The sequence below is a fragment of the Polypterus senegalus genome, chromosome 1 (genome assembly GCF_016835505.1).
Source record: "Polypterus senegalus isolate Bchr_013 chromosome 1, ASM1683550v1, whole genome shotgun sequence".
NCBI lineage: Eukaryota > Metazoa > Chordata > Cladistia > Polypteriformes > Polypteridae > Polypterus > Polypterus senegalus.
Genome location: NC_053154.1, coordinates 284,232,267 through 284,253,965, shown reverse-complemented (window position 1 = coordinate 284,253,965; position 21,699 = coordinate 284,232,267). Strand labels below are relative to the sequence as shown.

Below are 21,699 nucleotides of genomic sequence, written 5' to 3'. Positions count from 1 at the left end.
GAGAGTTGTCTGCAAAATTAAAACTTACATAGAATGTCCTGGTATTGTATAATGGAAAAAGCTTATAGTTATAATTTTCAAACAAAAAAACACAGGGGCATGGTTTCCTCTCAAAAGACCAAAATCACAGTAAACTGTTCCTGCCGCATGCCTGGTAATGTTGTTAATTTACTTTCAATTTTATGTGACAATGCCTCTCACGATGGCTACTTCTACACACAAGTCCTTACCTCAAGAAAAATAGTACCAGAAATATGTGATAAAATTATTATTTCCATAACCTCTTGTTGTCACAAACATGAGTCAGAAGTACAGAAAACATGTTGTCTTGTGTCAAAAGTTTTGCTACAAAGTGGACATATTCCGTAAGTTTTTAGGCTTTTGTTTTTCTGTTGGGGCTTATGCACGATGACTTTATGAAACACCAGGGGCCTCATGTATAAACGGTGCGTACGCACAGAAATGTTGCATAAGAACTTTTCCACGTTCAAACCGCGATGTATAAAACCTACACTTGGCGTAAATCCACGCACTTTTCCACGGTACCTCATGCCTTGTCGTACGCAAGTTCTCCGCTCGGTTTTGCAAACTGGCGGCACCCAGCGTCAAAGCAATGCTACTGTTCTTGTGTGATTACTCATTATTTTCATGACGCGGCTTTATAAATACACAGAAACTAACCGCATATTGTTTATTGGTGTAACGCATCTGATTGTAATTAACTTGTAACAGTATAATGGTCCAGGGAACAGCCATAGTATTCCAAATACCATAACTGCTTTAGCGTTGTTACTCTCACTTCTTCTTCTTCTTCTTCTTCTTTCAGCTCCTCCCGTTAGGAGTTGCCACAGCGGATCATCTTTTTTCATATTTCTCTCACTGCACCACTCGGAGTATTTATATCACTGTATCTGAGTGTGAATCACAGCAGCAGCTGATCGGAAAGAGAATTATCGGTATACGGCATTAAGCACACACTGTCTCTGCCACTGCAAAACGTTTTAAAGCCTTTCCTGTACAGACCTCGCGGTTCAGAAACAGTTTAATCCCAAGAACTTTAAATGTACTCAATCAATTGCTCCTTGTAGAACTGTTTGTACTTATAAGTACAATCACTCCACTGTAAACTTGCACTACAGTTATAATATCTCACAACCTAGGCCACTTTATAAAGCGCGTATTTACATATGATGACAATATCATTTTTAAGGTGAAATGCAGCAAAATATGTTTGTTGAATTATACACATAAAACTTTAACTTCATTTAAATAATCTATATTCTTCACTGGGAGTGTCGTGAAGGATAGAATAATTAAACATGTATTACGAAGATATTTCAATGTTCTTTAAACGTTTTGAAGAATCGGCGCTAAGCTTACAGATGGCTTAACGTCTATTACAGAGCTGATTGTATGGCGATCGGTTACTTGGGGAAAGAAAAGCAAGGACTCTTGGGGCCACGCCAATATATATTTAATATAAAACAGAAAGAGAAAATAACAACACAGCTAAAAACGCAGCGACAAATTTCGACAAAAGATAAATGCTTGTCATGAGCACGAGGCTCATGAAACTCATGTTTAATAATGTGCTTTAGCTCCTATCATCATGAAAATTACATCACGTATACATCTCAGTATTTTAGTTATTCAGAGGGATGTAATATCACGAATGTAATTGATTCTGTGTCCAGTTGGAGGAAGAGAGCCGGTTTAAGAAGCAAGTAGTGATTCACACACATAGAGCACATACGAGAAGAAGATCAAATACAAAACAAAGCATTAACGTGCTATACTTTAATTACGATGTGATTTGAGAAACTGGTTGATTAAACGATTTTAAGATTAAGTTTATAATGTTCTACTAAATGACAAAATAAACTACGTGATTAAAGTGGAAATGTCGAGATTGAAGTTGACATTTCGTGCTTTTTCCCCACCGTGTACCTTTTTTCTCTGTACCCTAATAAACTTTCATATGACACTCAGACAGTGGGCTTACAACTCTTCTTTTCACGGCAACTTTGATATGTGACTTCTTTTTTATTTCCGGCACTGTGCGATTTTGTGAATGTGAGCTTTCAAGTTTCTCCAACACGCTATGTCACTCGATCAACTTCCTTTTGTTGATTATACCACGGTTTATTTGAACGAATAGTATGTTTTTCCTTTGCCTCCACTTGGTATTCGCTGAAATTCTTATATTTTCCCCGTGCTTTTCCCATTGTCTTTTCACAGAAGGCTGCGCTTAAGGGCGATTTATATTGATTTGCATATTCAAATAGGCGTAATTCTGGGAGTATTTGGGGCGTTACATAATGCGCCGTGCCTAGCGTTAGTTTTCACGCTGATCGGGATTTATGTAGCGGAAGAACGTGGAAGTTGGAGTACACACAGATTCCTGCATTTGGATTTTTCTGTGCGTAAGCACATTTCGGCTTTTGTGCTTACGCCATGTTATAGTGCGAGTTCTACGCACGGCGTTATACATGAGGCCCCAGGAGAGGCTATGTATTTTTTTTAATTTATAGAGAACTTTAGAATACAGTTTCTCCAGGGAAATGCATATATACCATGTTTGTGAAAAAAACACCAAAGTTATCCTTTAAGGAGAATGGTTGTTATTTCTGAGCTGTTTACTGTTTACACTTTCCCCCTGCATCTGCATGACAATTTTTTACCAAGTAGTCTGTTTTTATTTAGATAAATCAAATACATTACATGTTAGGATATTTAACATTTCAAACCTCCTTAATTCAATACAGGATTGCAGGAGCTGGTGTTTGTTATGGCAGAACCATGTGAAGGCGGAAAACTGTCTGGTTACCAAGGTCTGGTAATACTGTAGCATAGACAGCTCTATATATAAAAGACTTGACATACATAACAATATCAATATTCAGTCAATAAATTACATACTTTTTATGATTCCAACTATTTAAAGAGATTGATATTTCCTTACGACATTTGATTGGCACCTCAAAATTGACCCTTTAGGTGTGTGAGTTTGGCCAATAAATGTGGTCCTTATTCTCATTAAAAACATCAGTTGTGTCTTTTTAAATTAATTTAGATGTACTTCTTTTTAAATATTTAGGTGCACCCTCTTCTGAACCCTTTTGTCTGTGATAAAAATTGAGGCTCGGTCTTTGGCAAAGGAGGCAGTATCATACTGCTCTTCGATTTGCACAGTGGTATGGTATGATATCCTGAGCCACATCCTACAAGTCACAAAGTTTATTCAGTCTCTAGCAATGCAGGTGGATGTTGCAGTCAGTCTACACAGAAGGGCTGAAACAGGTCTTAGCAAGTACAGTACATCAGGGTTCACACCTGCCCAAACCTCTGCAAAGGACATGTTTGAAGACGTGAATGTGGAGGCAGTACTGAGGAAAAAAAAGCTGAGGTCCACAAAGCTGCGTTTCTCTTGACTCTTATCATTTACAGGCTAGTCTTTTCTCATATGTATGATGCTTTTAAAAAGTTGGAGGTAACTTTTTGTAGTTGTGGATGCTGCGGTCTGTGCACTAAAGGAAAGATTGCTGACCATATCAAATTTGAGGGACACATTTGGACTTTCAAAATCATTCGGCTGAGGAACTGACAAAACAATCAGAAGCCCTTGGCAACACAGCCAAGAAGCACACTCTGACTTAGATGGAAGACAACTTGCACAGGAATTGAAGAAACTGCCTGACTTGCCATCAAAGAACATGTCTCTCCTTGAGCTGCTCATATTCTTTCATGAAAAGCAGCTCACAAAGATCTATCCAAATCTATGTAACACTCACAGGATTTCAGCCAATCTTCCAATGACAGTAGCTGGTGCAAAGAGGATCTTTTCTAAACTTTAGCTCATTAAGACTTACCTGAGGTCCACCATGACACTGGATTGCCTTAGTGGTCTTGCAGTCACTAGCTTCAACCATGAGGTTGCTGGACAAATCTCATAAATTACATTATTGGTGACTTTGCAGCAAAGAAGACTAGGTTGCAGGCCTGATGTGATGTGCAATACTGTAACATGTTTCATTCTGGATATAAACTTTACTCTTGTAAATATTTGTGTACAATGTAAAAACTGGTAAAATATGTTTTACTTTAGTATCACTTTACCTTATTTATTATAATTGTAGAATATTTTTTTATTATAATTGCTATAAATTAGCAATTGAGTTTTTGTTTCCACTTTTTTAATTTATGTTTTGTATTTTTTGAAGTATTTTAATAAATGTGTTGCATATCTTGCTTAGTGCACCAGATATGCCACATGGGCACTGTTTGTGATGAAAAGCATTAATACAAATTATATTTTTGTTCTGTTTTATTTGTTGTTATCTGATGTTTAATGTTTGATATTAAATTATAGCCAGTGTTATTTCTGTTGTACCTTTTTGAATATTTGAAAATTTGTGAAGATGCTTTGAACATGGTTAAGGTGCTATATAAATAAAGGTATTATAATAATAATTAACAAATGCCACATTACAAATGCCAAATTATAAATTAAATTGTAAACAGTAAACAAAATAATCATAATAGTAATACTTGAAATAAATATTATTAATAATTATATAATTCTTATAATCTATATTACTATAAAATATAATTATTTGAACCTATAATATTATTTTAAAATATATACATTATTATAATCTTTAATATAATTCTAAAATATACATTAGTGGGTCTTAAATTTGTGTGCATATCTATTAGTTTTTTGCAACAAACATAAGTTAACAATCTACTTTAAGGTCATCGTCATAGTATTGTCTATTGTGTGCGCATGCGCGACACGAAGAGGGCGCCAGTCACGAAGACGGCAAGACGCTAAGAGGTTGAGAAGGACGGGTATGCTTGTATTAGTTGTTTATTATTTTAAAGAAAGCTTAAAAGTTAATACATCAGTTATAACTTGTGACAGAATATTAATCATAGTGCTATCCCTGATTAAATTCTTACTGTATATTAGTATATTTATAGGTGATAGTACCATTCTTTTATAAAATAGGTTATTTTTTTAGGTGTGACAAGTGTCCAAAAGTACAGAAATCTTTTATTCGTGGGTGTCCTAATATTTCGAAATAAAAGTTTAATACGATTGATGCTGGCGACGGCCATGGCAGCATTACGCTCCTCGTCGGAAAACACGTGCACGTGGAAGAGTTGCAGCTCATCGTAGAAAAATGTCATCGTTCAGTTAGATTTACCAGTACATATTTACATTTGTTTTTTAAATCCAACGTAACTTTCGACCATCGGATTATTTTTTTTCCTCGACTACTTTTAAATAGTATTTGAGAAAATACACGAGTGTGCGCTGCGCGTCCCCTTCATTCAGCGACATTCGTCTTGCACGGCCATTTTTCTTAGACAACATTCCAAAAATGAATATTGTCCTTGTTGATTTTGACGAATGAAAACTTCCACAGACTTAACACTGATTCTTTATTTAAGAGGGTGTATTGTTCAGCAGTTCAATACCTTCCTTAATGTATTTTGCTCCTCCGTGATTCTTGAAAATAAAGTGTTTAAAGCAACGGATCGAGAGAACGCACTGCAATCAACAGGTAAGGCGGGGGGTGGGGGAGGAATTTTCTGGATCTATTAATTTAGAAAACATTTTTAGTACATCCATCTTCTAATATGCTGATCCAGGGCATGGTCGCGGCGAGGCGCAAGGCAGGAACAGTGCTTGGACAGGGCACTAGTACGTTGCGTTCGGTAGGACCATTTGCCCAATAACCACCCACTTATGTGTAACAACCCACACAAATGGGAAGAAAGCACACATCGTTTGAGGTCACAAAATTGGATCCTTGAGTCAGTAGGGCAAACTACTGTGAAGCTTCCGTTAATATTTAGAGTATAATGCCTTTCACTTTGATTGAAGAAGAGGGAGTGATTAATACAGAAGCTATTTCAGTTATCTCTTTTCAACCTGACTTAATATTTTTACTAACCATTGGATGAAGAACACAGAGAGACAAATAACAAAGAATGTACATGTCTTTTGAAGAACTGGTTATGAACTTTACTCATTTCAGAGTCTTTTTAATTAGTAACTCAAAGTAATAACCAAGAAGCTAGTCTTTTCAAAATTAATAAAATATAAAAGAATTAATGGCAATAGAATTTTTTATTAGCAAAGGAATTTGTTCAAGTACGTATATATATATATATATATATATATATATATATATATATATAAATTGACAGCATAATTTTAGAAAAAGTTAAAAGATTTTTTTTTTATTGAAAGCAAGTAGTGACACTTCTTAGAAAAGTATTGGGATTCGAAATAAGAAGCTAAAATTTCCAAAGGATTTGTAAAACTTAATTTGTGATTGTGTTGTGTCTGGAAATCATGCTTATTTTTTTCCTGATGGGCAACCCACTCCAGTTTTAACAAGGATATATACAAATGTTTACTCATTACCCTGGCACCATTGTTATGCTTTAATTTATGTTTGGTTGTTAGAAGACAACTAGTTACTCTTTCATGAAATAACAAATAAATTCTTTTTCACATACGTGGTAGGGCATTACTTAAAATAGCATTTTGATTTCCATGCAAGTGAATTCTTTAGTTTTGTTTAGTTCTTTTTCTTGTAACTTTTTAATTTCTCTAGTTTCATATGCGGTTTAAAAAAATATCTGTGTAATTCTCAAACCTGCTTAATTCAATTTAGTAACATACAAACTAGAATAAATATCTGCAAGCTTTAAATTTCACTAAACATTCAGTTTACATAATTTATTATGAATAGTAACATATCTGAAAATGTTTTCTGTTCCGTTTATTTTTGTAGAGCAGGTCACTGAATGCACACTCAGTGCTGTAACAAATTCACAGGACAAAATACAATTGCACACTTATATGCACACACATTGCAGATCATTTAAAACACACACTGAAACAAAAAGGTTTCAAATTGAATAATGTGAGAGGATTCTAGAAATACATGTTTTTAATATGATCCTTGTGGATAGTTGAGGAGAACAAAAGCTCCAGTTGGTAGCATTCCAGGAGAAAATAAACCTGTTTGATGGTCTGCCCATGGTTTATTATCACTCCTAGTTTAAAGACAAAGGCAGTCACAATTCTAGAGACCTAGGCTGAGACCTGCCACTCTTGTATAGGGATGCAGATGTACAATTTAAACAGATAATATGTAATAATAAAATGTAATAAATTGAAAGAAAATTGTTTCATGTTGCGTTAAAGGTATTTGTTGCGTTATGTTTTCATGCTGTTTGACTTTGATATTAACACGCAAATACTTTTTACACTTTTACTGTAAAACTTCAGTAAAAATAATATTTAGAATTAACTTTTCATCAATATTGCATTGAATTTTGATTCCGTGTTTGGAGTTACATCGTCAGAACGCAATGTATAACTGTCCGTGAGTGAATATCGTTTCTTTCTCTCTAATAAATAAACTGACATTGTTGAATGTTTGTTCCTGTGATTTGTTAATTGTCATATCAAAAGCTATTCTAGCGGGGAAACGATAAACATTTAATATAAATGGCATATAAAGATGTCCTTTGATGTCTAATGTTATCTGCGGAAGATGTACTACGTTACCTTTCTTGTTGCCTGTTAAAATTTTACATGTCAGAGTTGTTTGACCAATTTTGAATACAACTAATCTTGTCCAATTGCATAGCCCATTACTCCTACCTAAATTACGCAATAACATTACAATACATCCTTCTTTCAACAGTAATTCGGCCGGTGGAAGACTGGACTGTGTTAACATTTGTAGATATTCTACAGGATATTGTAAGTTGATGTTTTCATCTTCCGCACCATCACCACCAACTGTTTCAGCATAGTCTATTGATACACATTTAACCAATTTGCTGTGTAACTGATCGACAATTTTCGTGTTAATTGGTTTGACCATTGTTTCTCGGTGCTAGGATTGTCCGTGTACTCATTTCTTCTTTTGATAACCCTTCGGGATGAAAGTCTTCAATAAGATTTGGACATAATAGGTCTTCTTTTATTGGGAAGTTAAAGTGAGGAAAGCGTTCAAATTTATAAGAGCTGAGAGCGCAGGAACTATATCTTGACAAAAGCATTCACACAAATGAGAGGACCATGGGAGTGGGCCGTTAACCTGAAATGGTTGAGAGGATGGTTAAAATGAATGACTTGGCAATAGTTTCGTCTCGCGGGGCTTGAAAATATCTCTTTGCAGTAGTCTCGTCTCAAGATTTTCTTTTATATGGAGAGATATGTCCAAGTTGGACAGTCCGTTAAGACAACAGAATACTTTCATCCTTGGATTCCAAGGCTCCCACTATGGCCTGCTTCTTTCTCATGGGCAGGGAAACCTCTCAAATGTAGAGCATTGGCACAGTAGTAGGATGCAGAGAAAAGAAATAGAATAGAGATGGGTCAGTAAAAGTTTAATTATTGTAATACTCATATTATTTTTGTAAAAATGGCTAACAAAAACCAAACAATATGCAAAACTAATCTCTCGGCTCTAATCAGGATATGCTAAAGTAAAAGTTTGGTTGCCTGTACCTAAAAACTGAACCTCATACTACTGTGTTGTTAATTCTTTTATTTTTCAAGTAGACTGGGATCTTAATTTGCTAGTAGGTTGAATATACAAAGTTCTGATAGGTAAGTAAGGCCTAGGCTGTTTAAAGTTTTGGCCTTTTGGATTAACTGAAATCTCCACAAAAAATGGTTTAAAGAGTCTGTCAAAGTTTTTCAGTAGTCAGCTTATCTTGAAATACAGTAAATTAAAATGATTTTTTGGATATCCTTAATTAGAAACTGTCTTAAAGAATACATTGGTTATTTTTCCAGTCAAAGTTAATTAAGTTTTTCCAATCAGGGTATTAATTATCACATGAAATTGCATTCTAAAGAAGTAAAGCATAGTTTATAAATTTTAAAAAATAACTGGGTCTCTCTTGCATTTTATAGTGGAGCTTATGGGTTACTGGAGTCCCACTAGAAAACACAAAAACAGACTTTTCCAACTATTCGATGAAGAACAAATAGAGAGGCAAATAGCAAAGAATGTGCATGTCTTTTGAAGAGCTGATTATGAACTTTACTCTTTTCAGAGTAGAAATTTTAGTTCAGAACTAGAAAAAACATCCCATAATCTAATTTTTCAGAATTAATAAAATGTAAATGTAAAAGCATTCATAACAATAGAAAATAATATATTTTTTTGTGGTGAGAGAGAATATTGAGCATGTGTATAGCTTGCAATTATGTGACAAAAACAGAACAGATATTATTAAGATGGATAGATGGATGCCTATAACCTGCTTATCCAGGGCAGGGTTGTGGAGCACCAGGACACTGCTTCAGCAAGCATTGCTCACAAGACAGGATCAAGCCCTGGCCATGGTGGCAATTTATCGCAGGGCAAACCCAAAAGACACACTGTAGGATCAATTTAGCCTTGCTGGTTCAATTACCTTTTATCAGGTTGAGGTTTAATAAGTTTAATGCAGATGTATAGGCAGAGTGGTAGTACAGAGCTGTCATTCCTGCCTTACAGCACTAGTATCTGCATGTAATTTGCTTGTTCTCACCTTGCATTTATGGTTTGCTTGGTATCAGTGAGTTTATTCACTCAAAAAAATCATATCCTCCAAGAGCGACTCATCATGAATTAAAAAAAGTTGATAATGGTTTGTGGTGCTTCAATCTGCTGTATTGCACACTCTGCCTTTTCATTTTTATGAGTTTTTGTTATTTATTTACTTTTATATTTTTTTATCTACTATTGAAACTCTGTCATGGAAATAGAGACATGCAGGTGGCTCTTTCAGTAATGTAAAGCTTTTACCAAAAATGCAATGGAATATAATCAGTTCAGTTCAGATGTAATATTTATACAAAAGTACAGTGAAAATACGTGTGCTGTTCTCACTACGCAGCCAGTTGGTGTGAATCTCACTCTGCAGGTTATTTAAAATAACACATGCATTAGGTAGGTGAAAAAAGTAGGTGTGGTTTGGGAAAAAGTAATCCTATGGTCTGAGTGCACATCTGTCTGTTATTGAAATTATGGCAGAATATTACCACGAGGAAACAGAATTTCAGAAAATAAAGTAGGATAATAAGAATATAACGTGGCAAAGGGAAAAATTAGAAAATATTACTAATAATCTGTGATAACAAAAATAAACTGAAAAAATGTATTACATGAATGCCTCAAAAACTTTTTTTTTTTTTTAAGACAGAACCTTTGCTACTTCAAAGTGGATGTCTTTTGTATGTATTATAGCTCCTCCCAAGAAAGTGTGAGACCCCAGTACCTATTTCCTCCATTGTAAAATAAAAGGGGAGGCTATTTATTTTTTTAAAGTTATTATTAATATTATATGCTTCAGTTTAGAATGCAATTTCATGTAGCAAATCAATTTACAGTGTTAGTCTTTAATTTTTCCAATGTTTATAAAGTGGAAGAAAGGCTTTAGATATTGTTAATAGTGTGTTTTTTAAAATACTGGAGTCAAAGATAATGTGAAATTTGTGTGCTGATTCCTGATTCATTAAAACTTAATGCTTAGATCTAATTAGTTAAAAAGTAGGGATGCTCTAATCGGGCTTTTTTTTTTTTTTGTTCGGGCTGATACAGATCACCAAATTATTAATAGATCGGCCAATACTGATTCAATTTTTCCTCTCTTTCAAAAAAGTTTTTACACTAAGCTTCTGCTTGTCCAGGGACAGAGAGCATATTAAGATGTTATCTTTGATACTTTTATACTTAAACTGTAGACCACAGGTGTTAAATGTTAATTTTTTTTTAATAATTGAAACTCTGTATTCTTATTGTTCAGTGCCAATTAAAATGCTAAAATTAATAAAATTCATTTTAAAATACATACCTTTTTTAACTGATAAAAATATGTAGAGAATGTTTTTCCATAATACAAATCGCATTAAAAAATGCTGTTCCTAATTACATGATGTGATTTTGTTTGATTTCTTCTGTAATGTAAATAAGAGAACCAAAGCTGAATTTAAAAAAGTAATTTTCACTATTTGTGTAACAAAAATACTGTATATATTCTCAAATATTAATTCAATTAATTGACATTAGAAATTAAATGCTGCTTAAGTGTTAATATGCATGCACTTAGAGGTTTTAATAATTTTTAATCATTAGATTTACTACAACAACAACAACAACATATAACATATAAACAACATTTATTTATATAGCACATTTTCATACAAAAAAATGTAGCTCAAAGTGCTTTACAAAATGAAGAATAGAAAAATAGAAGACACAATAAAAAATAAACATAAGTCAAAAAAAATAAACATAAGTCAACATTAACATAGAATAAGTAAGGTCTGATGGCCGGGGTGGACAGAAAAAAACAAAAAAAAACTCCAAAGGCTGGAGAAAAAAAATAAAATCTGTAGGGATTCCAGACCAAGAGCTCTGGGGACTATACTATACTATACTATACTATACTACTATTACTATATTTATACAGTTTTTCGCCCCAGAGTACCAGCTACATGCTACACATTGCTAATTTTTGAGGTGTAATTATAAAGTTGGATAACAATTTTAATTGTGCAATACTTGTTTCTTACAAAAGTTTATGCAGTACCTACGTTTAAAAAAATAAATAAAAAATAATCCAAAACTCCAAACATGAGGTGTCTAATAAGATGATAAAAAAGGCTAACATGCTGTCCCACCCTTTCAAAGATCCAAGAGTACGGTGGGAAAAGGATCTCTCACTTAACATCTCAGAAAAGGAGTGGAAAGTAGCAATGCACAGAATTCACTTGAGCTTCATATGCGCAAAGCATAGTACTATTCAACTCAAAATTATATATCAAGCGCATCTCATATTTAAAATTGTCCAAAATGTTTCCAGGGCAAGATCTAACCTGCAGTCAGTTTCCGATCTCACTGGGCCACATGTTTTAGGCGTGCACCAAATTAACATCATTCTGCACCAAAATCTTTAAATGCCTTTCAGACAGCCTTGGTGTCACAATCCCTCCTAATCCACTTACAGCTGTGTTTGGGGTACTTTCAGATGGGCTTAAAATGGAGATGGACAAACAAACTGCAATTGCCTTTACTACACTATTGGCACGTTGACTTATCTTGCTCAGTTGGAAGAATCCTAACTCACCTATTCTAAGTCAGTGGGTAACTGATGTTATATACTCTTTGAAACTGGAAAAAAGCTAATTTGCACTTAGAGGATCGGTACAAAACTTTTTCAAAACCTGGCAGGATCTGATCAATAACATTTTAGAACAAGCATTTAAATTGAGCAAGCAGGTTCTCTGCTCTCTTTTTTCCATTTATCTTTATTCATTTATTATCCATCCATTATCCAACCCGCTATATCCTAATTACAGGGTCACGGGGGTCTGCTGGAGCCAGTCACAGCCAACACAGGGTGCAAGGCAGGAAACAAACCCCGGGCATGGTGCCAGCCCACCACAGGAAAACGTAAACCCCAGGCAGGGAGTACCAGTGACGTGACTCCCTGCGAGACAGCAGTGTTACCATTCCACCACCGTGTCACCCCCATGTGTGTAATTATTAACAGTATTCGTTATTTAAATGAAATTAACAATTTATCTGTAAAATGTAACATACATACTTTAATGCATTTCATCATGAAAGTGATATCAAATATAAATCTAAATGTGCAGAGAGCTGGAATATCATACATTTAATGTGTTCTGTGTGGTGATCTATTGCTGTATGCCGCTGCTGTCAGGTCAGGAGGAAGCTCCAGAAATAAGACGGCACAAAAGATGGTGCGTGAGACTTTTAAAATCGTATTGTGTCATTATGATCAGGAATATGCGACACTTGAATATAAAAGCACCAATTTTTTTCATTTGTATGTCGGTATTTTGCTTCACCACATTGAAATATTCATCAAACATCGAAGCGCGCACATTGATCCCATAGGATCCTCAAAGCAGCTTTCTGTCACATGTACTGTAAATAGTAAACAGCGAGTCTGACGTCACATTCAATCTTTCACACTGCACCCCTCAACATTTTGCTGGTTCTGCAACTTGCGCACGCATCGCGTTAATTTCTGAGGACCTGCTTAGAGGATGCATCAAATGAATGCTGGGAATGCGTTGCAGCCATGATGCGGGTGCATATGCGTTCTGAGCGTGAAGTATAAATGAGCCCTAAGATGTAAGAGTAACATAGGCCATTTTTTTCTGTTAAACTGACAAGCCTATTGATTACTAAACAATTAAAAATTATTCTTTATCTGTTCACTTTGGAATTGAAAATGTAAGCAACTGTACACAAGTTTGCTCACATTCAAAACTCGCACAAACCGTGTTTGTTTTGCTCAAAAGTCAAAAAGGTTTGAAATCATTAAAGTATTTTTTTTTTGCTGTTTTACTTAACACTAGAATTCCCAGAGCCTACGAAAAAACTCGTAAATCCGTCCCACCTTAAATCGCTTCTTAAAATTGTTCACAGCTCTCCACCAGCGTCTTTTGTCATCTAAATGTGCTGATAAAAATCAGGGTGCAAGCAGCCGGCTATTCCATCCCTCAACCGACGTGCACAAACTTCTCCCAGCTCATGCCTTGATTGATTTTCTGGGAGTGAAGTGGAGTTTTAGAATGGAAATAATAGATCGTTGTTTGGAACACACGCATTTCATGTCTGTTCTGTTTCTACAGTAATCTGTGTAAACACATTGTTAAAACAGAAACGTTTTTTATATTTTAGTAGTAGATGACAAAATGTAGGCATAAACTATATAATGTATAAAGCCTGAAGTATCAAACAAATACTTTCACAAAAGGTACAAAGCTAACACAACAATTGCGCTTTTATTCAAAAATATAACTGCAGAAACAAAAAGCCGCCTTAACATGCGACATTGACACCCGTTTATTATAAATGTCTCTGTGGCGCAATAGAGTCAGCTGCCAACTGGGAATCAAAAGGTTGCGAGTTTGATCCTGCACCACTCCGTTTTGAGAAGTAAACTACTCTTAGTCTTACTATTTTAGAATAAAAACATACATTCGATTTCAATCTGTAACAGCCAGTGTAATTTGTGATACTTGTAAAGGTTAGCTTTGTTTTTTTTTTTGTTTTTTTTTAAAGTCAGTTTTATTATCTCAGCCGCGTTCACGAGCCCAAACACACCCCACCCCCGCATCTGATACTGCTGTTTTCACATAGACGCGCTGTAACAGAGCTAAACTCCCTTCTACATCGGAGCAAGAATGCGCACAGACCATTGCTTGCATACTAAAGTGTCAGCAGGAACTTTTCGTGGTATTACACACATTTTTGAGCATTCCCTCTGCACACTACTTGTGACTTTAGGCTTTAGGAAGTAAGTAAATAAATAAAGGTAAATCGTGTCATAAAATGATTTCTTCAAAACGTCGAATGTTATTTATTTGGCACGGACATGCTCAAAAAATACACTTGTAATGCCACAAAAAGTGGCAACAGAACAACTCTAATTTATTTTTCTCAGTTTGTTATTAGACTTTTTTAATGTAATGACTAATACTCGGGTCTTTTCTCTCTGATAAAGTCTGTCTTACTGCCTTCTGTTTACAGGAAGTTCACAGCAAAAGTGCCCTATCCCAACTTGTGTAATACCTGAAAAAGAACACAAACTAAATTACCATAACCTAGAAAAGCAGAAGATGAAAATAATGTTTTTTTTGTGATTGGCTAATTTACTTTTACTAATTTAAGTTTTTTTGTAGTGAAAAATCTTACAACTTAGGTCAGTGGCTGATCAGTGGGAGCATTATTATTAAAAAGTGACAGGGTATTGTTGCGGCTTGCATCATTACGCTCATTTCTGTTTTTGTGTTTACACTCATTTCTGTTTTTGTGTTTTCAGATATAAGTAATTACTATTTTAATTAAATAACACAATTAAGGAAAGTACAGGAGAAACATTGTTTAGTCTAAAAGAAAGGTATAGGTTAAATGTGTTGATAAGCAGCAAGCAGTCTGCTATCCCATCCCCCACCGGCACACAGTTTTCTCAGCTCAAGTCTGTTTACCTGCGGTGTCAGTTGCTTGGAGTTGTATAGAGTGAGAAGTCAAGCAAAATCACACCTTTTATAAATACTATATCGTTATTTGAAACACATGCATTTCATGTGTGTTCCGTGTCTACAACGATCTATGTCAGGGGTGCCCACACTTTTTCAGCTTGCAAGCTACTTTTAATTGACCAGGTCATATATATATATATTAGCAAAATACCCACGCTTCGCAGCGGCGAAATACTGCCTTAAAATTTTTATTAAGAAAAAAAGTTAATATTTTTAAACTGAGGGAAATATACAAAAAATTATTTGTTAAGGATCTCTTTGTATACCACGTTGTCAGTTCAGCCCTCCAGTTGTAATATGACCAAGCCGTGCACTGAGCTTACTCTTGAGCATGCAACATACAGTTGGCCATGTGAAAAGCAATCCTGTCTCAAATCAATGCCAACCTTTTGTATGGTTTGTCCCTGAGACTTATTAATTGTCATTGCGAAGCAGAGCCTGGAAATTGAATGTGTTTGAATTGAAATGGGAGATTCGATGGTATAACGAGAATGTGAGGAATAAAAACTCTCTCACGTGAGCCACTGCCAGTAAAAATAGTTGCATCAGTTAGGTTGTTTGGCAGACACGTGACCTGAAGTTAGGGCTGTGCGATATGACCAAAATCTTATATCCCGATATTTCATTTCATATCCCGATATCACGATATAGTACATTTTCTTTGTATTCAGTGAATAGTTTTTATAATCACCACTCCTTTTTTTTTCATTTAAATTAAAAATCAAAAATGAGAAGTACTCAACTTGTAATTATTTCTGTTCTTTTATTTAGAACATTTGAGCAAATGTTTGACTTAGAATGTAAACATAAAATGTTAATGTATCAAATATAAAACACTTTTTAAAAACAAATTACTAAAGGCCCAATATAAAATACTGCTATATAAAATGCCTGACATAAACAAAATGTGAACTGTAGCAGCAATAACTCTCACAACATATATTAAATATAAAAGAATCAAAGCACTAACAACTAAACTATATAAGGCCAATAAACCCTTTAAACAAAATAAATACAAGTCTAACATTAACTGTCAAAACCAAATGTAAACATTGTACTTCAAACTGTAGCAGCAATAAGGCTTACGACAAAAATATATTATCCATCCATCCATCCATTCTCTTCCACTTATCCGAGGTCGGGTCGCGGGCAGCAGCTTAAGCAGAGAGGCCCAGACTTCCCTCTCCCCGGCCACTTCTTCCAGCTCTTCCGGGAGAATCCCAAGGCGTTCCCAGGCCAGCCGGGAGACTTAGTCCCTCCAGCGTGTCCTGGGTCTTCCCCGGGTCCTCCTCCCGGTTGGACGTGCCCGGAACACCTCACCAGGAGGCGTCCAGGAGGCATCCTGATCAGATGCCCGAGCCACCTCATCTGACTCCTCTCGATGCGGAGGAGTAGCGGCTCTACTCTGAGCCCCTCCCGGATGACTGAGCTTCTCACCCTATCTTTAAGGGAAAGCCCAGACACCCTGCGGAGGAAACTCATTTCAGCCGCTTGTATTTGCGATCTCGTTCTTTCGGTCACTACCCATAGCTCATGACCATAGGTGAGGGTAGGAGCGTAGATCGACTGGTAAATTGAGAGCTTTGCCTTACGGCTCAGCTCCTTTTCACCACGACAGACCGAGGCAGAGCCCGCATCACTGCGGACGCCACACCGATCCGCCTGTCGATCTCACGCTCCATTCTTCCCTCACTCGTGAACAAGACCCCGAGATACTTGAACTCCTCCACTTGGGGCAGGATCTCTTCCCCAACCCTGAGAGGGCACTCCACCCTTTTCCGGCTGAGGACCATGCTCTCGGATTTGGAGGTGCTGATTCTCATCCCAGCCGCTTCACACTCAGCTGCGAACCGATCCAGAGAGAGCTGAAGATCACGGCCTGATGAAGCAAACAGGACAACATCATCTGCAAAAAGCAGTGACCCAATATAATATTTTTTAGGCTACATTCTAGTAAAATGTTAATTTGCACATCGTAGTGTGGCAAATCTCCGTTAATGAGTTACAGCTGATCGCCCGTGCGTGGGACTGGACGGCGCTAACGTGTTGATTCCGTCCAGCCCCAAGCACGGGGCGATCCGCGGTAACTCGTTAACGGAGATTTGCCGTTAATGTTGTTGCGTAAACGTAATTTTAACAAGATTAACGCTGACAGCAAACGCTGCAGGGAAAATTATGCCTTAAGCAAATTGTTTTGGTTGCAATTAATCTTCCAAACTTTTAACATGCTCGTTTAAATAGTACCTTTACAACTGTAATATCCTACGTGGCCTGCCTCTCAGTTGTAAACTCTCTGCATGCTCGCTCACGTGCTTTTTGCGGAGGTGGTAGAAGAGGTTTGTCGTGTTGGAGTCTGTGGTAGCGATCGGTTTGCAGCATAATTTGCACAGTACCGTTTTCTGGTCCGTGTCAGACTCTTCAAATCCAAACCATCTCCATACTACAGAGGTAGCCCCTCGTTTAGGAACAAGGTCCTTCTGTGTGGAGCTACCTGGTGTTGCCTCGTCTTCATCAGCCATACTAGTGTGTCTGCATCCACGTGGTGGCCATCAAAACAATGAAAAAAATATTGCCGTAAACAGTTTATTTTGCGACACCACGAAACAAACGATAGCGTAATGTGCAGCGATAGATGTTTTCATATTGTCATCCGTTATATATCGTTATATCGAACAGCCCTACCTGAAGTCTCATTCCGTTACAAAGTTTCGGTGGCTATAAGTTTCTCAGTAACATTATTGGTGCCCCAACCTTCAAAATGAGATTATGCTCAGGAGTGCCTGGAGGATTTAGAGTGTTGAGAAACTCTACCGGATAGTGTACCACGTCTTCCACTTCTACAACTGAATCAACAGACTGATATGTTTTCGGTTATGAAGGTAGTTCTTGAAGTAAAATGTGGTTTATAGTCGTAGTCATGTCATTTTTTGGTGTCCGGATAGCTGTCTCTCTCAACCATGACACGTCGTTTTGGTGGAGATTTCGTAGATTGGGGTAAACATTTTGAAGAAGGCTTTGCAAGGTATTCACAAGGAGACAGAGATTTGTAGAAATATTTATTTTATGATTTTTTTGAAGCTGCCATCACCTATACTCATCAAAAGAGCTGAGAACTTCCCGGCTTTTTTGTTGCCTTTCAAATGAACTCTCATGTTTATTCTTAAAGTAACAACATTGATTTGTGGCCATAGGTATGAAGACTTTAGGGATGCTTTAACTTCATCAGCCCGTGTTCTTCTGGGCACGACTGGTAGGGTTTGGTGGAAGTCTCCAGCCAGCAACACTGTTAAGCCTCCCATAAGTTTGTTTTTGTTTCGGATGTCTTGGAGGGTCCTGTGTAAAGCCTCAACACCTCCTCTGTGTGCCATAGTGCATTCATCCCAGACAATAAGCTGACATTGTCGCAGCTCTTCAGCCATGTTGCTCTGCTTTGATATGTTACACATGGGGGATTCAGTATGGTTGAGGTTCAGAGGCAGCTTGAAAGCTGAATGAGCAGTTCTGCCACCCTCAAGAAGAGTTGCAGCAATGCCAGAAGAAGCCACAGCTATGGCAATGTTAAGTTTTGCTCGGATTTTTACAAGGAGAAGGTTTATTAGGAATGTCTTACCAGTTCCTTACTGGAGCATCAAGGAAAAACACCGTGCTAGTGGCCAAGACAACGCTGCTCATGACTTGCTTATAAACTGACTTTTGTTCACTATTTAGCAACAGCTCGTTATTTGTGACTATATTGGCTAATTGCGAGGTGTTATAAGATGTCTCTTTCAAGTACTCGGGATTTGACGCAAGTTGTGCCAGTTCTGTGAAAGGTGAAGGCAAACCGTAATGATGAAGAGATTGACCTCCAATAGCAATTAAGTATTTTACAAGCAACTGTAGACACTTGTTATAGATCAAGTGTAACCACTGGTGGACTTCTGTTCGTATATATTCTCCTTCAGTCTGTCTCCTAACATCATCTGCTATGCTGTGTTTATGTTTTTCCCCTAGGTTTAAGGGGTTTTCCATTTGGCAGAACACCAGCATGACAGCAAAGAGTTCACAGATCTTTTGAGGTGAGCAAGACAGAGCAGCTTCCTGTAGAGTCTCATCCCAGTTGATATCGTCATGTAAAAAACCAAGTGCCCTGCAGGCCGACTTATAGGTCGGATGTAGGACACCATCAACTGTTCTGAGAGATTTGAAAGACGTGGAACCTGTGATTTTGTTGAGCAGCAGTCGTAGATGGTAGCATTCAGAGTTATTCGGGTGCACAGTGTAGACCCGTCCCAGCACATAATCTTTTTTCACTCCCGCATGTCCTGGTACAGGGTTGCCCTGTTTCCTCTGACGAAACATGTTGTTTTCTCACACATAATATGATGGAATTTCATTATAATGAAGTTGTTTTGCAAAATCATGGTGTTTGCAAAGGTCAAAGAACGCTAAAAGTGTCGTCTGTGGTGGATTGTGTACATTATCGGCAACATTCTTTGTCCGTTCTCAAGATGCACAGCAAGATGAACGACCGGAGGGAAACGTTTGTGAATGGGAAAACAGTAAATGCGCCAGGCTACTTCAGAGCTACTAATGTAACGATCAGCTTCGTATCGAGATACTTCGTCATATTGATTTTGTATTGTAAATACTGCCTGGTCACTTCTTTTTTAACATACTTGCAGATGTGTTTGATCGATTTTACTGAATTGCAAAATTAAAAATTGATGTGAGCATTGAAGAAGCGGGACAGCACAGGACTATAAGGGACCACCCATCTGTTGTCGATATCTACTCCTTTGATGTAAATTGTATGCCCTCCGTCAGCAGGTGCGCGCCGGCGGTACTGAGGGTAACCGTCTTCTCCGGTCTGAGTTTCTGAGATGAACGGACGCGGGTACTACTTACTGCATATTCTGTTGATCATGCAGGGTGAGTTGATATTATGAGGTCCATATGGGCCATGAATCATGGTGGATTTTACTATTTTGTGGAGGGCAGGGTCAGTCTGTGGATCAGGAATTTCTGCACGGATGACTTGATCGATGACAGCTGGTTTAATCCTATCTTTTAGCCACAACAGAATGTGTGCATGGGGAATACCTCGCTTTTGCCACTCTATGGTGTACATGTAGCAATTTTTACACCCGAAATTGTTACTCTTCGTGAACAAGTCTATCATTTTGCGAATCATGAGATGAAATACACGACTGATAAGGTTGTGGCGATTGTGAGGTTTTTGACGTGGAAGGAGAACATCAGTGATGTCAGTCCATATTGGATTGCAAGTAAATGTGATGAATAAGTCAGGGCGGCCATAATGATGTACATATGTCATTGCGTCTTGTGTACACTCGTGCATAGAGCGAGGTCCTCCAGTGAAGGACAATGGTAATATCACAGCTTGACCAAGTTCAATTAAATTAGTGTCGTTTTTGTCAATAGCATCTTTTAAGTGAACATAATTTTCAGTTTGTAGCTTTTTCTGATTTAGTCTGATATAATTTAGTCTTTCGGATTCAATTTTTGCGTACATATCAACTAAAGACTGATTTAATAAAGTTCGGAAGGAAAGGATAGTATTATCATGATGTTGTCTGATCATAAGCTGGTATGAACAGAAGTTTGCTGCAGAGACGGTTTTCTTCATAGGTAACTTTCTGGCAGCATGAACTTGAGGTATAGACGCAGAATAGCTGTCTTCACCATAGCAGAACATGAGGTTTCCTTAATGCTTTGCAGTTTGTCTCTGGTTTTCAAGACAATATCCCTATTGTCGAACGTTTGCCCAACGATGACAACACCAACTTAACGAACTGTGGGTTTATTAAATCTGCCTTTGTGTGCATGTAATGGTTTTTTGTCGGCGTGAATGACAACTTTGAAGTCTTTGTCTTCATCTGAAATACTGTCCGTTGCGGAGTGGAAGTCCTGGATGTAAGTGTTACAATCATGCAGCATTTTTTGTAATTGCTTTACCAGGGGTATGTTAACTCCAGAAACATTAGCGCAGTGCATTTGTGCTTCCTTTTCATCGTCCCTGACAAAATAAATTTGCGTTCCTCAGTCGGCATAGGTAAAAGACTGCCAATCAAGTGATACACTTGTCCCTGAACTTTAAATGAAGGCATAAAATTTCCCTCAACGATTTGGTTAGCACCAAATGACGTCATTTGAAATGCGCTGTTGTACTTTCAAATGTTGTTCAAGAAATGCTCACTTTGAGGATGTTCGCCATTTAACAGGCTCTCAAGAAGGTCCGGAAGCTTACGTAAAGGACTGAGAGAGACTTTACCACGTTACAGCACAAACCAAGAGACTCGCATTTCCACTTATGAGCTTGACAATAGTCACAGTGAACATCCATGGATCCAATGTGTACTGTTTTGTCAGATTCATAATGTATGCTTGGGTCGTACGCAAATCCACAATCGGCTTTTTTGAGCCAGACCTGTTGTTTTCGTATGAGCCACTTTCCATTATTGGGATCGTACCTAGAAACAGAAGCTCTATTAACTTGTGGATTTGCTTGCGAGTATTTAGCGACAGCGTCTCTATAAACTTGTGGATTTGCTTGCGAGTATGTAAGTAGGATTCAGTTATGACTG

General features: G+C 37.1%; 1 protein-coding gene across 1 annotated transcript in view; it reads left to right on the top strand.

Annotated features, from left to right (window-relative positions):
* The first annotated feature begins 4,794 nt into the window (after window positions 1–4,794).
* Window positions 4,795–21,699, top strand: part of tdrd1 (tudor domain containing 1) — a 136,154-nt gene continuing 119,249 nt past the window's right edge. Inside the window, exon 1 of the mRNA XM_039775925.1 lies at window positions 4,795–4,851. The gene's annotated coding sequence lies outside the window, so the exon portion shown is untranslated. The remainder of the gene's footprint in view (window positions 4,852–21,699) is intronic.